Genomic DNA, 12,266 nt, shown 5'->3' with positions numbered 1-12,266 from the left:
ATGTGCTTACTAGCACCACTGTCAAAGTACCAAGCATCCGATTCTTCCACTGACATGCATACATCATGAACAGAAGGGTCATAACTGCAATGTATAGTCCATGCCCAATCATCTTGAGAAAAACTTGCAAATTCCTTCAACTCTGCACTTGGTGTAGATGCATCAGCCCCACAGGCATGCTCGATTCTTTCTTTTTCTCCCTCTCTAGCCTTTTCTTGCACTCAAGTATATAGTGTCTTGGTTTCCTGAAATAGTGACACTTGCCCTTGTTTTTAGGCTTATCACCTTCTTTCTTTGCATCCTTACTTGAGGATTCTGATTTTGGCTCTTATAGCCACCATGCGAAGAAGCTTTACCTTTGCCTTTCTAATTGGCACAAAAGCTTGGTCACCAACTTGCTTATTAGACCTATTTTGCCTAGACTGCTCTTCTTGCAAGAGTATTGAAACCAGCTTATCAAATGTAAGGGCATTTGGATTTCCCTTCATCATGAGTCTAAGGGTAAAGGCAAAACTCTGATAAGAATCTGGCAATGCATTGAGAACTGTGGGCACCAATGTACTACCAGGATATATCTCATCCACACTAGCAAGCTGCTCCTTAAAATCTTTGATCTTGGTCAAGAAGCTGTCCATTGAGTATCCCTCATTCATGTGCTTAGACTGCAACTGTTTGTGCATATATGTAACATGTGCTTCATTGCGCACCTGGTATAATGCAGCAAGTGCATCCCATGCCTGTTTTGAAGTTTTACATGATCGAATATGAGGAATAATGCTTCGCTTCACAAAAAGTGCAAGCAATACATGTGCATGTGCATCTCTTCCATCCCATCTTGTTTGAGCAACAGTGGGAGGTATTGGTGCTATATGTGGAGGAGCCACATCTGTATCAGATTCTACTTCAGATGTACCTGGAGCACCTGGTTGCAACGATAGTTGTGAAATAGGATGAGTTTCACTACCACTGACCACATTCCAAAGCCCTTTAGTAGCAACCAATACATGCCTCATCATATTGGACCACAATGGTTAGTTAGTCCCATCAAGTTTGTCCTTAATAGCAGACAACATGTTGAATACATCACTACTGCCAGCCATGACTTTCTACCAAATGTAAAATCTTTCAACACACTGCAAGTACTCAATATTCAGTGAATGCAACACTGGATGGCTGCCAACTGACTGAATCACCTGCAAAGTGTATGAAAAATAACACAGAGTAGAGAATAGAGTGTTACTTAGCAAAAGTATGATGGTCGTTTGAAGACACTGTAGATGTTTTTGCACACCAAATCTTTGTCGCTACTACACTGCACAAACACCCAAAATCGAGCAGAACCAATAAAAAACGACGCTTCTCCAGAACGTCTGTAGAAACCTTGCAGTGCCCAAAACACGCTTGAATCGCACCACCCACGGACCCCAAAAATGGTGTATACTTCGTATATAGAACACTATAATATACACCTTCTTCTCATAAGAGGGTATCTCAAATCGGAGACAGAAAAATAGGGTCGTGAGAAGAGGGAGGCAGACTACTAGATCAAGTGTCAAGGAAGCTAGCTCTGATACCAATTGTTGGAATTAGGATTAGGGTTGCAACAATGCACACACACAAGATAGAGAAGCTTGAGAGCACACAAACTCACTAGATTAGAATAAACAAATGTGTGCCAGATACAAAAGATAACTACACACCCCAAAATGAGTAGATAAGAGGGTGTACATATGCATGGGGGAAAAAACCTCCTAGTGAGGGAAAAAGTACCCCGGCGGTCCTAAATGTGTTCACACACATCACTTGTATATAATGCTACAGAGTGGATACTAGTTGTTAGAGCGCCGCCTATCTCCTTGTCTACAGTGCACAACAGTGGACAGCGCACCGGTCACCGGAGAACACATGGGCTACCCACCGCCAACAAGCACCGGCAATAACCCTAAGCATAAAGTGCATCCAATACAGCCAACACCGCCCAACAGCAACCCCAACCATCGGTAAGCACCATGACAACAAGCTCTGGCAATAGGCGACGGACGGTAGCGCGATTCTAACCCGACGGACAGATGGGTAGCACGTACCGGCAATTCCACACCTCCCCACACACCAATGTGGGTGTCTCCTAAGAGACAAAGGCAAAATCATTCCTTTCTCCCCTTTATACCTACTTCATTTCTCTTATCCAATGATATGTGGGATTATAAGGTGCCTGCGTGGCAGCCCGTGTGGTGAAACTGCAAGGAGAAGAAGTAGGAGAGCAAAAGAGAAGAAGAGAGAAGAAGGAGAGAGAAGAAGTAGGGGGAGAAGAGAAGAGGGAAAAAGAAGAAGGAGAGAGAGAGAGAGAGGTAGAAAAAAGAAGAAGAAGTATTATATATATATATATATATATATATTCAGTATCGGATCAACATATTTATTTTTTAACTAGCCTTATTAAAGGCTACTACTAAGCCTTTTTAAGACCTTGCAAAAGCCTTAAAGGCTTATTTTAAGCCTCCTTCACATAGGTTTGGCTAGGTTTTTCATCAGCAAAATTCAAATCAAGTTCTAGCCTTATTACAAGGGTTTCTTGTGACTTTTTCCACACCTTTTTGAATGAGGAAAGTTTTCTCAGCTTCAACAGATATGTATTTACTAATCACTTTCTCTGTCCAAGATTGAGATTTTTACAGATGTGATCATAATTCATCTCAAAGTGACAACAAGAAGCCAACATTATCAAATAAATAGTTGCTCCCACATTCTACTTGCTTCAACATTCAAAGGTATTTCACGTACTGATTTGTCAATTACAAAGCAAATTTGTGCTCACATTATAATCGACATACAGGTAAATTCCAAATTCAACTCTACTAATCTAGGTATTCTTCTTATGACGTATTTTTTGGCTTGCCATTCATTGATATAATATTCAGTACTTATTATTTTATACATGTATATACATTCAAATATTTCTTGTGTATATATAAATATATGATATCTAGTATTACTATTTAATTTGAATATTTTCACTATACATACATACATACATACATACATACATATATATATATATATATATATATATATATATATATATATATATATATATATATATATATATATACACACACATATATATACATATATATATACACATATATATACATATATATATATACACATATATATACATATATATATACACATATATATATACACATATATATACATATATATATACACATATATATACATATATATATACACATATATATATATGATAATACACTCCATATGTATTTTCTACACACACATATATATATATATTCTTATTGTTAATGACACTTACATAAAGAACAATCATTTGTGTTTAAATCTCTATGTTTAACAAACTAAGCGTCTCTTTTGGATAACAAAAGAGGTGAAACAACTCTAAAAACAACTAGTTGCTAGCTTCTTGAAACAACTCTAAACTAAAAGTGGTCATGATAATAGGAGAACCTTTTCATATCTTCTATTCTAGAAAGAAAATATGCATTGGACCATGTGTGCTTATTGAGATATCCAGAAACCTCATCTTTAAAAATGCGAATGCAATAATGCACATAACTCACACGCTAACCCCTATTAAGCATATGTAATATATTGTTTTCTCATTGATGATGCTAATTAGACAACTTTCTAACTATGATTTTTTTTCTATCATACTGTATTTACTAAAACAATACTTATTGATTAGAATGTCTAGACTCATTCACTTTTTCATAATTTTTTTGCATATACCATAACTGCTTCCCATGTTCTCCAATTATTCATTAAAACTATTTTCATGCATCATAGTTATAGTTAAAATTTCTTATCCATATATATGTATATATGTTTAGTCTAAATATTTTTAATACGTACATAAATATTTCACTCACACACACACACACACACACACACACACACACACACACACACACACACACACACAAACACATGATTTCTTTATATAAAGAGTAATTCTTTTAGATGGAATGCGTTCATCTTATGTTTACTTTATTTTGTTTTAAGTCGTAAGACCTAAGGTGTTGGGGATAGAAAATTAAAGGTTGGAGGTTAGAATCTGTTGAGAAACATCTAGCCATTAAATTATCTCCACGATTTTATGGACCTTTTAGAATAACTGCTAAGATCAATGACAATGCTTATCATTTATCCCTTCCTGACCATTAGAATATTCATAATTTAATAGAGGCTGATACATAAATTTTAATTCCAGAAGCAATTCTTGATCATGAGCAAACTACAACTCGTAATGGCAATGTTTATGTCAGATATTTGGTTAAGTACAAGAATCATCCTATAAAAGAATCGCAGTGGATTCCAAACTATGCCCTTGCTACACACTCTACCCTGATCGACTCCTTTCACAGACAATTACAGTGAATTTTACACTTGGTATTGAGACCGCTGTAATCGTGGTGGTCACCGATTTGAGGTATCACATGATTGGCAGTTTATTTTGGTCCTTGATATTGATATGTATGAAGGTCACCGATTTGAGCTATTACATGATTGTCAGTTTCTTTTGGTATTTGGCATTGGTGTGTGTGAAGGTCACTGATTTGAGGTATCACACATGGTTATTTTTGCGTACAAAGGTCACCGAATTGAGGTATTTTACGAGGTTTTGATATTATGGATTTCTGTGATGGATATTTTGAATTTGCTATTTTCTTTCGTGCTACAAAGGTCACCGAATTGAGGTATTGCACGTAGTTGTTTAAATATGCAAAGGTATCGACTTTGAGGTATTGCATGTTCTGCAAACTGAGGATAGTTGCTTTTCACCTAGGAGGAATGTTGGAATTATTCGCATTATTTGGGATTTATGGATATTTATTTTATATGCAAGCGAGACTGATAACCTCTAACTTGTCGCATATTTTGAGCTTATATTATGAATGTCAATGCAGATCAGTGTGGCAGGGTTAGTGTGCGAGATGTGCATGGATCCATTGGGCTTGCTTCGATGGAAATCTTTTGACGCATGGCACGTGGCGATCATTTATTCTCAACACTAGCAGTGATATTTTATGTGCACATTAGTGTGCAACATTTTGTTATACATTAGTTCTATTTTATGAGTGAACCTTAGAGTGTTCACATTTTTGTATTTAGGCTTATGAAAGCCCAATGTGGAGATCCATATTTTTGGCTACATGTATGTTTGGCTCTTGCTTTTTGTACAAGGAAATATATTTAAATACACCATGAAGAGGACGTGAGCCACTCTCATGGTGGGGGAGATTTAACCCATTCTTGTGTCGCGTGCATAGCTTTCTTCTATTTTGAGCTTGAGTATTTCTTTCAAGTTGATTTTTAATAGAGGATCAACCATGAGGTTCCAATATAGGGCCCTTAATCATCCTCATCAAGTTATAAAAATCTCAAAAAACTCAAAAGTTAGGCCAAACCAGTTCTTGGGTTGGGGCCGTGAGCCCATTGTCCTATAAAAAAGACTTGAGTCTACGTACGTAAGCCTACAAATATAAGTGTATAGACATGACCGTGTAGAGGTAGGTATACCTAATATTGTACTAGTCCATTATTTGTGCCTTAAAAGACTTATAAGGGCATATCTACTCATGTCCTTTAAGGATTCTCGTTACACAATCTATACCAGCTACAAATTTTGAGGTAAATTCTTATCCTTTGTAATTATTAGGACATTAAAGTACAAGTATTACCCACACACCAACCCTGTCACACAAGTCTATTACATAAAAGTTTGTGTTGCTAGGTAGGCCTATTTTATAAAAATAAAATATGTGAGCCTAGTTCATATAAAAAGTCACGAATGTACAGACATGAACGTGTATACGTGATTCTAGATGCATAGCCTATAAACTTGAGCTTGTTTGTGTGAGCCTATAGTAGAGATGTGAGCCTCGATATGTGAACCTATAGACATAAGCCTAGACACGTGAGTCTAGAGGCATTAATTTTGAGACATGAGTCTAATTTAAAAAACTTGAAAAACTAAAAAAACTTATTTTTTGTGTGTTACAAATGTACCTTGAGCAGAATGCTTGAGCAAAACAGACGTGTCTAAAACTAGTTTCAGACATGGTTTTAGAAGCACTAGATAATGTTTCACCATAGTGAAACCCTTGATGCAAACTTGATCTAAACTAATTGTTGGACATGACAATACAACCAACTATAGTGCATCAAACCAACATATCCTCAAACCCACCCACAACCTGCAGTCCCAGAAAATGATCAACACTCAACAGAGCAGGTTCTTCCATATTAATAAGGCAAAACTCCTTCAAATATACCTCCAGACAAGGAGCTTTGGGATAGAATGAGACAACTAAACATAGATGTGAGTGAAGGAACATCGAAACACCTAGAAAGAGGAACTCCCAACAGTCCCCTTCAAGCCCTGGATTCACCAACAATTGGCTCTTTAACAATGCCATAAACTTCATGAAAAGGACACTAAACTACCCTATCTTTGGGCTAAGATTTAGTAAAAAAGCGAGAGCAAGACCAAGAACCTCAAGGTTTTCTCCCTTAAGCAGAGGTCAAACCATGTTGGACGGTAGTCTCGATCCTAAGCTGGCATTATCCCAAGTTGACCAACCAACAACAAGAATCACAATAACTGCAAAATTGCAATAATTGGGATATGTTTGCTTTGTTGTACCATTAGGGATGAGTGTTTCTTAAAACACATAATACCAAATACACAAAAATGCAACTAGGAGTCCCACTTTCCACAAGAGCTCATTATAGAAGCATCTTCACCATGGAACCAAGTTCCAGTTCTTCTTTGTTTGGACAAGGAACAAGGAACACAGGGAACGGTAAAGAGCCAATGTCACACCTCAAAACCAAAGGGATCCATAAGGGAACTCACATAACATGTCCTTAGGGGGGGTAACATTGAGCCAGGGTAGCATAGGACAAGTACCATTAGAAACCACGTAGCCTAATCCCATACGATAAGTACCATTAGAAACCACGCAGCCTAATCCCATATGATAAGACAAGTACCCTAGCTCACATAACAGTGAGCTAGGGTAGCATAAGACAAGTACCATTAGAAACCACACAGCCCAATCCCATGATGGGGCAAGAATTACTAAACCCTGAAAATAGAGGGTTTTGTTCAACCACTCCCTTACACTCCACTGCCACGTGAATTTGCAGAAGACATGCCTAGGGTGGCATTTGAAATGGAATGTAGGGCTGCCACAAACATAGAACCTAGAGGCTCATAGTTGGACAAAACAAAGCAATCCACATCTCAACAATGATGACTAAAATTTAATGGAATTGGAGATCCCATTTGATAGCTAGAGAAGTTTAATCAAATTTACAAGGCCTTGGGAAGGATTGATAATCCTAGATTTTTTCATTCGAACATTGCCTTGAAAGCAAAGCAATTCAATGATCTCTATACAACCTATTAAACAATCCTAAAATGGGATTGAGCATGGTGATAGACATAGATTAAGCAACATAATTAAGGTGGATTAAACCACACTAAGAACTCCATAAGAGAGAGAGAGAGAGAGAGAGAGAGAGAGAGAGAGATTGCACACTTAACACTCAATTCTATTGCATATCACCAATGAACCATACAATGATATAGACTTTCTAGCCTTATCCCACTTTACATGTCATCATCCATGTGGCACTTCCTTTTCCACTCTTTTGGTCAACACTCACACACCATTCAATATTACATGTGATATTCTTCTCTTGCCACAATATCTTACACCTCTAGGGTGCTTTCCCACATACACACAATACCGCAATTACATCTCTCAACACCCTCTTAATCGAGGTCTTTCGCAATTACATGTGATATTCTTCTCTTGCCACAATATCTTGCACCTCTAGGGTGCTTTCCCACATACACACAATACCGCAATTACATCTCTCAACACCCTCTCTTAATCGAGGTCTTCCACAACTCACCCATCACCCATATCAATGTAGCATTGTACAACCGCAAATGCTACCTCTCAACTCCCCCTCAATGGTACATTGGAGTGTCCATCAACCAAACATGTGTGCATGTGTCTACCATCTTAGACACCTAGACCATTTTGAGCCGACTCGCTCACACGGAACCACTGAGTCCGATTTGAACATAGAAGTTCGGGTGGGAACCAACCCATGCGCATGCACCTCACACGTGCATCGCTCATGCACACATCATGATAACCAATTTGAGCCTCTCGGCGGCGGTGAGGTTGGGTAGGGGACCCTCGTAAATCTGGGTGAGAGAAAATACAATCCTTTTTATGCATGCAAGCAAGGGCAGGGCACCCGTCAAATCCAATTGAGAAAAACATAATTTTCACGGCTTTTTTTTTACAAGCCAATATTTGCACGCTATTTTAGGACTATGGAGAGATAAAACTATACAACTCTGCACCTTAAAGGTGCCAAGTGAACAAAGATCATTGTTCCTGGATGATCTCCAAGAATAGAAAGATTCCTTCACTTGGGCATGTTCGCACCAATGTGACCATCATAAGCATTTCTATAAGCTGCATATGAAGAACAAGGGCTTACTTTGGGTTTCTTTACACCACACACATTTAAAGATTAAGGCTTTTGTTTCTTCTTCTTTTTTTAAATAATCTATGTTTTTGTTGGTCGTCGAGCATGAAACATTATCTTGTTTCACTGAATGATGCACTCTCTTTGGTGGATGCTCTTAGTTGCTATATGCCTGCCACACCAACAGCTCCCGTTTTTGGAGACGTTTTGGAGCTAAGAGAGGCCTCCAGCTTGTTGGCAAAGGTGTTGGCCTTGAGGCTGCCTATGAAAGACAGAGTAGAGGGCTCATCTCATCAGTGGTGGCTAGCCCCTCTTCCGTCACTCATGACATTCTTCCGTCACTCATCAGTGGTGGCTAGCCCCTCTTCCGTCACTCATGACATTCTCATCTTCGTCTGCAATGTCATCTACCTTGGAGTCCTCTTGGAAGGGACAACAGGTGTGTGCTCTGTTGGACGTTTGCTGCTACACTTTCTCACTGCTGGATGTTTGCTATTGCAAAGCTTGTTTTGCAACCTAGTCCATGCTTCTACTTGTGCCCAAGCTTTCTTTTCAATCAGCTTTGGTTGCTGCATAGTTGCTCTGAGCTACTATTCTCCTGCTCTTCTACATTGCCATTTTGTACGCTCTCACTGCTGCTGAAGCTATCGCTTCCTCTTGAGTGCCTTATCACTCTTCTTCTCCCTTGTTGTGTGTTGTGTTGTTCGCCGCTTTTGTTTTGCTGGCGACCAAATGCATTTCCCAACGCCAGCTACCATTGGGCGGCCTACCTGGTGCTGCTGCCATTTGTTCTTCATGATTAAGCCCTCCTCTAAGCTTTTAGGGACTCTGCTAACCCCTACAAAAGACATCTCTGGAGAAGCACCTATTCATTGCTACAAGGGTTCTATACCCTCTGGAGAGTGCTCTCACCATAGCCTCTATCTTTGAAGAGAACAGTAACTGCTTGTTGTATCCTCCAAATGCTCACCTACTAGAAAGGCTCCTACCATAGCTTGTAGACCTCAGAGCCAGAGAGAAACTGGGAGGAAATTTAGCGTGCTAGGGCTGCTTGATTCATCTTGAAAAGTTTCAATTTTCAGTTCTCTTTTGCTGCAATTCTCGTCAAAGCAGCTCCTTCATTTGTCGAGCTTTCGCCTCATCAAACCTCTTGAATGAGGTTCACAATAACCACTATATGCATGCATCTACCTTGCATCCGAAAATCTTCAAGGGTGCTTTCTCTAAGTTTCTCCCAATGAGAAACCATAGGTGCATTGACATGTGAAAGTTTCCACGACTCTCACCACTCTCACTCATTTTCTATGAGCGAACACGTGTGCATCCTCCTCTTGATGCACATACATGTGAACTCCATTGAGTCCACCATCTCACTTGCCATCATCTTGACAAGTATGCACCTCCACAAGAGCATTCTCCCATGCTCAATAACCAAAATTAGAGACAAAAAACACTAAAATACCTTCTCGAATCACCTTGGTAGCTTTCTTGTTGACACCGAAGACTCCATAGTCTTCATACTTGCTGAAATCTCCATTTTCAGCTTCCATGATGATGAGCAAGCTTTCCATGTAAAACTCCCATTTGCAACTCTCTTAGGCAACTTCTATGCAACCTCCTTGTTGCAAATCTCCTCAAACTTGAGAATGGCATCTCCAAATCTCTCTCAAATCCTCACAAATGCAAATCCAAATGATAATATGAGTGTGCTTAATTTTTTTCATAATAAACTAAAAATAATGCTTAATCAAAGAACTCATAAATCCAAGAAATCTATACATAAATAATCACCTTGACCAAGAGCCCACCCAAGCTCTAATACCATGTTAAACAATCCTAAAATGGGATTGATCATGGTAATAGACATAGATTAAGCAACATAATTAAGGTGGATTAAACCGCACACTAAGAACTCCATAAGAGAGAGAGAGAGAGAGAGAGAGAGAGAGAGAGAGAGAGAGAGAGAGAGATTGCACACTCAACACTCAATTCTATTGCATATCACCAATGAACCATACAATGATATAGGCTTTCTAGCCTTATCCCACTTTACATGTCATCATCCATGTGGCACTCCCTTTTCCACTCTTTTGGTCAACACTCACACACCATTCAATATTACATGTGGTATTCTTATTTTGCCATAATATCTTTCACCTCTAGGGTGCTTTTCCACATACACACAACACCGTGATTACATCTCTCAACACAACCCACGTGAAAATGCTAGCTAAGAGTTCTCACCTAGTGGAGCTAGATGGAGCCCTGTCACACAAATCTATAACCTCAAATAAGAGGAGGGAGAAACAGTGAGATACATGTTACAAGTGTGGATTTGGATATGTTTTCAAGGATTACCCTACAAAGTTAAAATCACCCCAGTCATAGGAGCATCATTGGCAAGCCTTAACTTGTTAAGCGTATAAGGAGGAAACATCCAAGGTAGCTATCCAAGGCAGCTAAAGAAGTAGAAATCTCGGACTTAAACCTCAAACCTAATAGCTAAAGAGTCTGAGGTGCAAGACCTAATGCTATATTAGCCCTTAAAAAGGCAAAAGAACCAAAACTAAAAGCCCAAAAGATGAAAAACTCAAAGAGCATGTGGAAATGAAAAATGTAGTGCACTAGATGTCCAAAAGAAAAAAACCTTAAAAGGCATGTAAAAATGCAATGCATGAACAATTGTCAAAGAAGAAAACCTTGAAGATCATGTGGAATTTTAATACACAAATATTTGTAAAAGATAACGACATTGAGACCATTAAAAGGGTTTAGACGAAGGTTGCCCCCTTACAAATGAATGATCTCATACTCAAACAACCTCTTCCCATTTATAAGAAACCCATTAACTATGTTAACCTTCCAAAGAAACTCAAAGAGTGATCCAATACCATTTTGGAGAGAAAGAGAGAACAAAATCGCTTGAGCGTATCGTTGATCCTGTTCTAGAGTCAATCAGAGAACCAATAAGGGAACCTCAAAGCGTACCAAAGGCCATAGCCAAGTCCATGACCATTCTTAAAAATCCACAAAACGAGCTAGTTTTTGAGCCTCTACCTTTTGGAACCAATCAAACTAAATTTTGCATTGCTAAATACACTGAAGGAGGACTCAATGGGAGGTGAAAGTTTACCTTCCTTGACTCATCATAGTCACCACTATATTTTCTCTGATGTGATAGGTGATGACTCATCATGGGATCTCTAGTACCTCTTGAAGAATTAACCAAGATCACATACACAGTAAAAGAACAAAGCATAGAATTAAATAAAATTGACAAGATTAAAGCATAACATAAAAGCATGAAATAGAGTAAACATCATTATTGACAAGATTCGGTGCAATCTCCCCCCCCTTATACATGTAGCTCCCTCGTTCACGACATGAGTATTTTTGAGAAATATATTTAAAATATAGTGCAAGGATCCAATAATAGTTGTGCGTATAAAACAGGGCTTTGCTTTTTCACTTTTATAAAAATAATTTAAGCACTAAAGCTGGTTCACACACTAAGTGTAAAAAATAACCAAAATTCCTCTAACACACGTGCTAGTAAAATAACAACGCCATGTATAAGCACGCATAAATAATATGTACAATCAAAAAATATCCCACATAAGTCTAGAGATAACTATGCATCAAGATCTTTCACATAGAATTAGTCTTTGTGTCCCATACCATGAAGACTAATAGATAGTGAAAATTCTTAA

The sequence above is a fragment of the Cibotium barometz genome, chromosome 34 (assembly GCF_041138505.1).
Source record: "Cibotium barometz isolate CiBa-2024 chromosome 34, ASM4113850v1, whole genome shotgun sequence".
Taxonomy (NCBI): domain Eukaryota; kingdom Viridiplantae; phylum Streptophyta; class Polypodiopsida; order Cyatheales; family Cibotiaceae; genus Cibotium; species Cibotium barometz.
Note: the sequence above shows the minus strand (reverse complement) of the source record.